Genomic DNA, 11513 nt, shown 5'->3' with positions numbered 1-11513 from the left:
GTCACAGAATGTCAAGATATCAGTACAATAAATTAGTTTCTGTCCTGAAAAATGGATGGTTAAAATAGGCAAGACAGAACCCCCCCCACACACACACCGTGTTTCTCTTTAGTCTACAACCAAATCAACTAAGAAACCCCAAGCCAAATGGTCTCCAACAGTCAGAGTTTCCTTAGTATTACCAGCACTATTACAGCATCAAGGTATTCCTGTTAGTTACATCAGGACAATAAGTACTGTTCAAATACAACGCAAATTGCAAAGTCAAACTGCTTCCATCTGGGTTAAAAATGGACTACATAAGTCAGAGTGTTTTGGTGCTGCTTAGAGGGCTTGAGGGTATATTCTTTATATTTTATAAAAGATCCTCACACCACTCTGTATCCCACTAGGAAAAAAAAAAAAAAAAAAAAAAAGTAGGACTATTTCTTCATCCAAAAGCAAGGTCTGCTTTTCCAACAGACGTTCTGCTCAAAGGGAGCTCTGACCATTAGCTTCCTTCCAAAGAGCCATTCATCACTTCTTCAGCTTTCAGCTGGCTTCTCTTCATCTCAATATCCCATCTTCTTTCTGCCTCTGACCTACGTGTAGTCATTGGGGAAGCCCACACCCTGTAAGTCCTTGTCAGGAACTCAGGAACCTAGGTGACAGATGGGCCTTTGCTGCCCTGACAAGCCACTCCCAGAGCTTCCACTGACACCCTCTGACTGGAGTCTCCTTTTAACCTCATGTTTGGGTCTTCCATCCCTGTCTCAGATACATCTTAGGTACGTTTTCCCATAGCTGTGTAACTCAATAGTTATTTGGATTCCCTGGATTCACCTTGGACCTGTCAGGTTACCTTTTCTTTACCTGATGCTCACTAGACTGTCAACAGGACCTGCTGCAGTCACCACTTTGCTCTGCTCACCTGCCTCTGTGAGTGTGACCTGGTGCTTGAGGTCACCATCCGATCTGCCTTGTGGCTGTTGTCCTCTCACTCTCCTTTGGGAAGCAGCCTCTTCTTGCTGCTACCTGACCGTCCCATGGAAAAATGAGACTTGACTTCCTAAGAGAGTCCCAGTTGTCCTTACAGCTTGAGCAGTAGCTTCTGCATCTGGAAGACCTCCTTAATAAAAGTCCTTGAATGCTTCTCCCCCCTGCCACACCCAATAGCTTTAAGTAGGTTTGTAAATGGTGGCAGTGAGTAACTCACTTTAGCATAATAAAAATGCAAAGAGAAACAACAGATAACAGTCACTGACCATTGCCAGGCATATATTATGAGAACATGCCACAATTTTATGTGCATCCCTAAAACAGCCACCAGATTAATGATGTATTACACACACACAGATTTTTCCTGACACTTGCATCCTGGGAGAAGGACAAGGAAAAGGACTAAGATATTTGAAGTCAGAGTCACTGGATGGATCCTAGTAATTTATTTTTTTTTTCTTGCAGGAGAAAGAGTCTCAGAACAGCCAGCCACAACAGGAATTGTTTGGTACTGCCTTATCAGCAATGAAAAATGGTTATCTATGGAGCTGAAACAGGAGTCCTGCTCTGTGCCTTTTGTCTCCTGACCTGCTCTCTAATTCAAATGGCTATCTCTGAGCTTACACTTGGATTTGGGGTGACTTTCTGAGTTTCCTCTGAATTGGCCACTGCCCAATAGTTACTTCAAAACCAGAATTTATTTACCTCACTGGGGGTGGTATGGTCACAATTTTACATGCTGGCAGTTCTATTTACATGCACAAATACTGATTTTGGACCATAATTTTAATAAGTATCTTTCCATTTCTGTCCCTTCTAAATATCATACATCATTCTTCAACACTCTTTACATCCAAACTCTGCCAAAGTCTTTTACTGTCCAACATCTGATTTTCTACCACCTTCTGTGACCTGGACGCCTGCACAGTAGCCATAGATCTTGCCAGCCCTAGACTAAATTAATGCAGTGCACTCCACTTAGGGCTACAGTAAACATCTTAGCTACATTGTTTCCATCTTTAACCAGTTCATCAGGGCTCCGAAAGGTAGAGTGGTACAAGAGGGCTGGCTAATATTCAGGCATCTCTTCCTCCAAGCTCAAGATCAGTGCATCCTCATGAGTAGGGAATAGAGCAAAGGAGGCAAGAGGCCTGCATGGATGAGCAAGGCAAAACTCAGACAGAAGAAGGAAGTTTACAGGACATGATAGAAGGGACAGGCTGCTTGGGTGGAATACAGGAACATTGTCAGAACATGCAAGGAGGCAATGAGGAAGGCTAAGGTCTATTTGGAATTAAAACTGGTGAGGGATGTGAAGGACAACAAGAAGGGATTCTTCATGTACATCAGCAGGAAAAGGATGACAAGGGAAAATGTGGGCCTGCTGCTGAATGAGGTGGGTGCCCTGGTGGCAAAGGACACACAGGAGGCAGAGTTACTGAATGCCGCCTTTGCTTCAGTCTTCACTGCCAGAGCTGGCCCTCTGGTTTCCCAGATGCTGGAAGCAAGAGATAAGGTCTGGAGAAAGGAAAACCTTCCCTTGGTCAAGGAGGATCAGGTTAAAGATCACTTGAGCAAACCTGACACCCACAGATCCATGGGCCCTGATGGGGTGCACCCCCGAGTGCTGGGGGACCTGGCAGATGTTATTGCCAAGCCACTCTCCATCATCTTTGAAAAGTCATGGAGGGCAGGAGAGGTGCCTGAGGACTGGAGGAAAGCCAATGTCACTCCAGTCTTCAAAAAGGGCAAGAAGGAGAATCCAAGAAACCACAGGCTGGTTAGCCTCACCTCCACCCCTGGAAAGGTGATCGAGCAGCTCATCCTGGAGGTCATCTTCAAGCATGAGGAAGAGAAGAAGGTTATCAGGAACAGTCAACATGGATTCGCTGAGGGGAAATCACACCTGACCAACCCGATAGTCTTCTATGATGGAATGACTGGCTGCGTACATGAAGGAAGAGTGGCAGATGTTGCCTACCTTGACCTCAGCAAGGCTTCTAATGCTGTTTCCCATAAGATCCTCATAGGCAAGCCCAGGCAGTGTGGATTAGGTGAGTGGGCAGAGAGGTGCATTGAGAAGTGGCTGAATGGCAGAGCTCACAGGGTTGTGACCAGCAGTGCAGAGTCTGGCTCACCGTGTTCCCCAGGGGTCGGTGCCGGGTCTGGTCTTGTTCAATTTACTCATCAATGACCACAGGCACCCCTAGCAAGTCTGTAGATGATACAAAGCCGGGAGGAGTGGCTGAGAGACCAGAAGGCTGCGCTGCCATCCAGCGAGACCTGGACAGGCTGGGGAGTTGGGTGGGGAGGAACCTGATGAAGTTCAGCAGAGGCAAGTGTAGGGTCCTGCACCTTGGGAGGAACAACCTGATGCACCAGCACAGGTTAGGAGCTGACCTGCTGGAAGGCAGCTCTGCGGAGGAGGACCTCGGAGTGCAGGTGGACAGCGAGGTGCCCATGAGCCAGCAGTGTGTGTTGGTGGCCAAGAAGGCCAGTGGGATCCTGGGGAGCTTTAGGAGGACCATGTCCAGCAGGTGATCCTCCCCCTCTGCCCTGGTGAGGCCCCATCTGGAGTGCTGTGTCCAGTGCTGGGCTCCCCAGTTCAAGAGAGACAGGGAACTGCTGGAGAGGGTCCAGTGCAGGGCTACAAAGATGATGAGGGGATGGGCCCATCTCCCTGATGAGGACAGGCTGAGAGAGCTGGGCCTGTTCAGCCTGGAGAAGCAAAGGCTGAGAGGGGATCTTGTCCCTGCATACAAATATCTCAAGGGCGGGTGCCAAGAGGATGGGGCCAGGCTCCTTTCAGTGGTGCCCAGTGACAGGACAAGGGGTGACGGGCACAAACTGCAGCACAGGGTGTTCCCTCTGAACCTGAGGAAAAAACTTGTATACTCTGAGGGAACAGAGCACTGGAGTGGCTGCCCAGAGGCTGTGGGGTCTCCTTCTCTGGAGACATTCAAAACCCTACTGGACGCGACTGTGCACACCCTCCTCCAGGTGAACCTGCTTTAGCAGGGTCTTGGGCTAGATGATCTCCAGAGGTCCCTTCCCACCCTGACCATTCTGTGATTCTGTGATATCTTCCATAAGATAGACAAATATTAATCTGTTGGCATTAGTCAACAAACACTCTTTATGATTCTGCATTGAGATCAGGAGGCAAACCATAATCTTGAATGGTGGCTGAGTCCTAACTACAAGGACATTTTTGCTATTTGTGGATATTTCAGACTATATAGTAAAGCAGATATAACTAAATTCCTTAACAGTAACCTAATGTATGAGTATTGCAATAGCACATATATTTGAACTCATTCTCACTTCTACCAGCTTAACAAAAATTTGTCAAGTTTATCTCTCAGGAAATAAATAAATAAATAAAGCTGCTCTTGAGTTGTGGCCACACAGTCATTTCAGTCTGAATTAAATTTCACATTTTGATAAACACAGCTTTTAGTAGCTCAGCAAAACAATTTCTCCTTTTTCTTCACTGTCAGTAAAACCCTGCTAGATTCTGCACCCAGTTTCTCAATGCATCAGGGCCATTTACAGAATGGTAAATCACAGCACCTAATTGTTACTTTGAGTGGTTCACCCAAAGGAACTGGTTTGCTCGGAGGAGGCATCTTGTTCAGTTTCCCTCCAGAAGTGACCAGTAGAGCCAAACATGCAACAGGTATTGCTGAGACACAGTGCTGTGAGCAGTCTAGTGGAGAGGCCATTCCCTGCCTGGAGCTGCCAGCTGTATCAGCGCGTGGTAAGTCAGATAAGGGTTGAGCCCATGGAAGTCCATAGCTGCTCTCTCCAGGTGACTGCTCTGCCCCACTGCTGGAAATTGCTGTCCTCACTTTGGCCAACTGAACTGACCCCCCAGAAAAAAGTGGAGGAGGTTACTTTTTTTAATCCAGCTTGTGGAATGACCTTACAAGTAGCTGGGTCAGAACAGCTGAGGAGCTGGCAAGTTGCAGTGAATTGTCAGGTTTAATTAGGACTGTTATTTCTCGAGCTATAGTTGCTAGTGAAGGTCTTGTGTTGTCAAGTAGGCACAAAGCTGAATGTCCTAGTCAACAATTACCCTGGTAAAAAAACCTCTTGGTTTTCTTTCCAGGAAATTAAACAAGGACATCTCTATTAGAAGTTGTATTGTACTATATTCCCAGGAACATAGCACATCTGACTATATACGTGTAATAGTTTACAAGGAACTGAGAAATTTTAATGGAAGAATTACAAGAAAGACAATATGTATAAAACTGTTCTGAGTAAATAGGAGATAAATAAAATGAAACCCAGGCTATTTCCCCATTAAATTAAAAACAGTTTAGAAGACCTTTTAGCTCCCAAATACCAATTAATGTAAAAAAAATATTCTTAAAACCATATGGTAATGGGTTTGTTGCAATAAGTTAGCACTCATACAGCAATTACTTAATATATCTGGATGGCAAAAATAAGAAGCAAATTACTATGATGACCATACAATTTGGAAGATAATAATGAAAGTTAACAGTTGACTTGATGATCTTAACAGTCTTTCCCAATGTAAATGATTCTATGACTCTAAGTTAACAATTTGCAGTAATTATGTGTATTGCTTAAAATGACTTAACTGTAGATGTTGGGGAAAAGATGGAAAGTTGTATTTTTTTACTTGTTAAGCTGGCAAGAGAAGAGCAAAGGTGGTGCTAAATTGCGTACTGAAAGACTGAACATATTCTTTCTCAGACTAATTTCCCAGAGCTTTATAGTAAGTACAATTTCTGTCTTATGGATGTGTAAACTAAAACACAGAGCAGTCTGGAACCAAGGGTTCTACATCTCCTGTCTGTACTGGATTAGTGTATACAGAATGTTGATTATTTGTTATAGCATATGGGAAGCATATGACTTGACATATGGATTTTGTGGCAAGTATTAAAAACTGACAGAATCAGAAAAGAGGAAGTGTTTTCAGTGTGGAGAATATAGAAAAAGTCATCTTCTGCAATAAACAGATTAGCTACATTCCAAAATGGATTTGTGCAATAAATTTGACAGAACAAAATTACAAAACAGAAAAACAGGCCAGTTTGGTTTTTTTTTTAATATTGTTAAGAAGGATCAGTACTATGGGCAATAGGAATATCAATAAGATATACATGAGAAAAATACAGTAGGTGTCAGTTTCTTTAAATGTGATATGAATAACCTCAAAGACAAGTAATTTTCAATAAAATGCTATGCTGCTGAAAACAGAGAAACATAGTTTGCTTAGAATAGATCAGGCTGATAGATTGTTTCTGTCTAATCATATTTGTAATGCTGAGTAGGCTAATTACTGAGCACCCAGGCCCTGATGCCATAATTGGATCTGTGCACACAGACCTCTGCTAAAACTTGAAGTTCTATTCAATTAAATTACACCCTATACCTCTCTAAAGTACACAAGACCATTGTTCAATTTATATGTCCTCATAAAAGAGGCAGTTGAAACACAACTTATCCATTAAACACAATCACTCACACCTAATTTATAGACAGAACAACTCCACCAACTTCCCTGAAGTTGCAAGAAACATGAATTTGACATGGATAAGGAAGAATGCAATTTAAAGAAACTGGAAAAGGAGAAAAAGGAACAGACATAACCAACCAGGGAAGCAAGCAGAAAAGAAAGGAATGAGTAGAGTAAGTGGAAGAATTAAAAAAAACCCCAACACCAAAAGCATCACAGGGAAAGTAGGAATATAATTCCCAAAGACCAAATTTGCTTCCTACAAGGGTTTTCCCTCACATTATCTTTATCTCTTTCTCTGCCTTTCATTCCTTCTCTCCCCGGAAGGGAATGTACATTTTTGTTCCTTTCTGTTGTTCTCTGCATGTGTTAACCACCAGCTTGCAGGCCCTATCACAAAATAATACTTTTTTCCCCTACCATAACAATTTATCAAAATTTCTATTGTCTCTTTGAATTGCAGTTGGAAATAAATTTAAAAGCATTCTTCAATGGCAGCATAGTCTAAATTAGTGGTGAAACATACTTATTTCTATTTCAATAGTATACACACCAATTACAGGAGAACTCTCATGGTATTTTTAAATTACATTTTGTATTTAACTTGTAAGAAGAAACATGTGCCCAGGGATGAAACTGGAAGGCATTTTTCACAGTCAGACATCTAAAGCAAAGATCTTTCAAAGGATGCAAAATTCCTTAATTTTATATTTATAGGAAAACACATAACTAATTACTAACATAGACAATATATATTCTAATACATTGAAAGTATTGGATATCAGTATGTTCTCATATGTGTGTATGTATACTCTAATACTAGAATATATGTATTATCCTATATATTAGAATATATATAATATATATTTTTACATATACTTTCTCCTTTCATTTTCTCATCATAACTGATTCAAATATTATCAGTGTTGAGTCTGGTGTTATGACTAAAATTCATTTTTTTCAATGAATACTCACCAAAATACTTGTAATGTTACCTCAGCTGTCAATATTTTGGGTGGGGTTTTTTGATAATGGTGATGCATCTTGCTCCTGTATTTCATGGGGCAAACAGAAAAGCAAACTTTTAAATACTCATATTCTTAATAAAATCTATTGTTCTCAAGAACTTACTCTTGGAAATCAATCAACTAAATCAAACAACACACTCATAATCTCATTTCTTTTGCAAGTGATGATAACCAAACCTGGTTTAAGATGGAAACCATACGAAACCACAACTTTCTTACAATTTCCATTTAAGACTGCAACTTTTCTGGAATTCAGTCTGAGTTTAAAGGACTTACGAAGTTCTGATGTCAAACCACAAAAATTTGGAGGTACACAGGGGAAATGAAATTTCCATCTCTCTACATGACGATTTTCTTGCCTTCAACCCTAACAGTCCCAAAATAGAAACACAGTGTACAGACACATTTTGTGACTGGGATTAGGGGACCTATCTGGCTGACAAATTACCTAGTTTAAAAAAGAAGTATTTTTTTAAGGTGAGGTTAATTCATACAGGGTATGGGTTAGCCAGACTGGCAGCTGAGATAGCAAAGATGGACTGGTAAGCTACCGTGTTTGGGGGGTGGGGGGGTGGGGGTGGGAAGGTGAGAGACAGAAATGTCTTGCCACTACGGACTTCATTATCTTCAGCTGAAAAAGTTTCATTATATTTTTAGATAACAAGACTCGCAACCTACAGCCTTTGATCAAACCTGGACCCCCATTTGGTTGTGTGTGTTTCATGAACTCCCAAGCACTCATTCTCCTAGGCGCTCCATGATGCAGGCAGGGATTGGGCCAAGTACCTAGTGAACTTGCCACCTACCAGCCTCTTCATCAGTCATTCCACTTGTTCTCCCTATAGCGGGACTCAAAATGTGTCCTGTTACATTCAGTGAAAATACACTCTAGCAGGTGATAAGACACAGGTGATAGATATGAACTCTCAGGAAGTGCTTGCAGTTCACTCGCCAAATGTATTCTCATTACCCGAAGGGTGAGGGGATTGGGAATTGAGGCCTGTGTGCTAGGCGAAGTCTTGCACCAAGTGAACTCCAAGAGATGTAAATATATAAAAAATCCCATTGTTTCCTGTAAAGGATACTGTCACGTACTATGATGGCATTAGGTACTGAACAAATGCAAATGCAAGTCTTTTCCCACTTTGTGTCAAAGGATTCACATTACAGAGGCACCAATGCACAAATGGCTTCTGAAAGCATATGGATCTGCCCCTCTTGTAATATTATCTTGTCTTCACTACCTTTTAGCTTTTATTTTCAGGTAATTTTGTGCATCAGTCAAATAAGCAACTGTCACTACCTGCCACACTTAAAATTAAGATACTTCCTGTAGACATCAGTCTTTTGTGTTCTAGGCAGGACTTCAGCAGAATGGCCACTGCCTCTATCCAGTGTCCCACTCTAACCCTCACACACACACACTTCCCATTGTCACCACGCTTATAACTTCCACATCATGTGAAGGACTTAATGCCAAGAATTGTCTTGCAACTCTCACCCATTTGAGTTGAAGCTACAGATTTCTTTTAACACCATAGCCCAGAAAAGAAGTTATTTCAGGGAAGTCCATGCACGAAGGATGTGAACTAAAGGAGCACATTTCCTTCCAGTCTCATGACATGCCGATGCATCATCTGATAGCTGCCTGGTGTCTCCCCACCCCTCAGGCTCCCATGTCTAGGAGGCAGGATGCGGCAGCAACTCGTTTCACCTTGCAGGCAGCCGCCTCAGGTACACCTATGTCACCAGACAGGCCCGTGCATTACTCAACAGTCTCCATCCTGCTCCTTCGGCCTCACACACACTTTTCTAGGCCTCTGTCCCACCTGTGGCCCTGTCAATGTACAACCCACCTAACCAGCTGCGGCATGAACAAGAGCTGACCACTTGTACTGGACAGGGGCCAGCTCCGCGGCTGGAGGATGCCTGCCACACCACGGGGCTCGAGCTACCAGCGCCCAGCTCGGGGCCTGCCCACCCCAAACCTCTCTTCCCCGCCAGCAGCCTCTGCCGGCCGCCAGCGAGCGGCCGGCTGCCCCCCAGATGCCCAGCGGGGCCAGGACCACAGGACAGGGACAGCGCACACCGGGGCGGGGCGTCTGAGCGACGGCGGCGGCCGGGGCCCCGCTGAGCCGCCGACCCACCGGGGGCAGGCGGACGGGGCGAGGGGAAACGAACGCCTGGGCGCCACCCCGCGCCACCCGGGCAGGGGGACGAGGACAGCCGGGCCGGGTGCTGCGCCCGCCGCCGCACCCGCACGCTCGCCGGCCCCGTCCGCCGGGCGCCACCGCTCCGCCCGCCTGTGCCGCGGCTCGGGGAGCGGGGCGACGGGGACGGCGGCCCCGCCCGAGGCCGCTCCTTGCCATCGCCGCTCCGCGCCGGCCGGCCAGCTGCCGCCGCCGGTCGCGCTGGGTGGCACACGGGTGGGCTGGTACCTACCGCCGGTGCCCCGGGCCGGGGCTGCGCCGGCGGGCGGGCGGCGGCATTGCCGGCGGGGCGGCGGTGCTCCGAGCGCTTCGCTTAGCGCGCCTGGGGCGGGGCGGGGCGGGGCAGGGGCGCCTCCGGCCTGGCTCCGCCCTTCTGGGAGCAGCGGGCTGCCGTGCCGGGGGTGGGGAAAGGGGACGAGCCGAGGGAGGCTCCTCCCCTCCCGCCCCCGGGGGAGGAAACGGCGAGAGGGGACAGGTGGATGTCCTGAGGAGGGTTGGGTTTCGGCTGGGCTGGGCCGGGCTTGGGGCGCCTCCCTCAGGTACTTGTGGCAGGAGGAGAGCTGCAGCCGTCTTCGCTCGGGGGCGGCGGGACCGGCTGCCTTCGCAAGGCCAGCTGTGGTATGTGGGGTGTGTGGGTGTCTCTTCTTGTTGCTTTCTCTCTTTCTATCCCCTTCCCCACCCCTCCCCCTCCTTTCCTCCTTCTCCCTCCTTTTTTTCTCTATTTTCACAGCGGGGCTGGGGACGCGGTTTATACCATGCCAGTACTCGCGGCTCACCTGTCTGCGGCAGGCAGTGAGGGGCGTCGTCTGGTGCCCAAGGCGGAGCGGAGTGGGTGGCCGGCCCCTGCCCGGTCCCTCTGCCCCGGTCCCTCTGCCCCGGTCCCTCTGCCCCGGTCCCTCTGCCCCGGTCCCTCTGCCCCGGTCCCTCTGCCCCGGTCCCTCTGCCCCGGTCCCTCTGCCCCGGTCCCTCTGCCCCGGTCCCTCTGCCCCGGTCCCTCTGCCCCGGTCCCTCTGCCCCGGTCCCTCTGCCCCGGTCCCTCTGCCCCGGTCCCTCTGCCCCGGTCCCTCTGCCCCGGTCCCTCTGCCCCGGTCCCTCTGCCCCGGTCCCTCTGCCCCGGTCCCTCTGCCCCGGTCCCTCTGCCCCGGTCCCTCTGCCCCGGTCCCTCTGCCCCGGTCCCTCTGCCCCGGTCCCTCTGCCCCGGTCCCTCTGCCCCGGTCCCTCTGCCCCGGTCCCTCTGCCCCGGTCCCTCTGCCCCGGTCCCTCTGCCCCGGTCCCTCTGCCCCGGTCCCTCTGCCCCGGTCCCTCTGCCCCGGTCCCTCTGCCCCGGTCCCTCTGCCCCGGTCCCTCTGCCCCGGTCCCTCTGCCCCGGTCCCTCTGCCCCGGTCCCTCTGCCCCGGTCCCTCTGCCCCGGTCCCTCTGCCCCGGTCCCTCTGCCCCGGTCCCTCTGCCCCGGTCCCTCTGCCCCGGTCCCTCTGCCCCGGTCCCTCTGCCCCGGTCCCTCTGCCCCGGTCCCTCTGCCCCGGTCCCTCTGCCCCGGTCCCTCTGCCCCGGTCCCTCTGCCCCGGTCCCTCTGCCCCGGTCCCTCTGCCCCGGTCCCTCTGCCCCGGTCCCTCTGCCCCGGTCCCTCTGCCCCGGTCCCTCTGCCCCGGTCCCTCTGCCCCGGTCCCTCTGCCCCGGTCCCTCTGCCCCGGTCCCTCTGCCCCGGTCCCTCTGCCCCGGTCCCTCTGCCCCGGTCCCTCTGCCCCGGTCCCTCTGCCCCGGTCCCTCTGCCCCGGTCCCTCTGCCCCGGTCCCTCTGCCC

General features: G+C 48.8%; 1 protein-coding gene across 2 annotated transcripts in view; it reads left to right on the top strand.

The window, feature by feature from the left end:
* The first annotated feature begins 3540 nt into the window (after nucleotides 1–3540).
* The window catches only part of LOC308056135 (polypyrimidine tract-binding protein 3-like), a 47941-nt gene continuing 39968 nt past the window's right edge, over nucleotides 3541–11513 (top strand). For both annotated transcript variants that reach the window (XR_013924717.1, XR_013924718.1), the window contains exon 1: nucleotides 3541–10331. The gene's annotated coding sequence lies outside the window, so the exon portion shown is untranslated. The remainder of the gene's footprint in view (nucleotides 10332–11513) is intronic.

The sequence above is a fragment of the Falco punctatus genome, assembly GCF_963210335.1.
Source record: "Falco punctatus genome assembly, chromosome: Z".
NCBI lineage: Eukaryota > Metazoa > Chordata > Aves > Falconiformes > Falconidae > Falco > Falco punctatus.
This window is presented reverse-complemented; position numbering and strand designations above follow the sequence as displayed.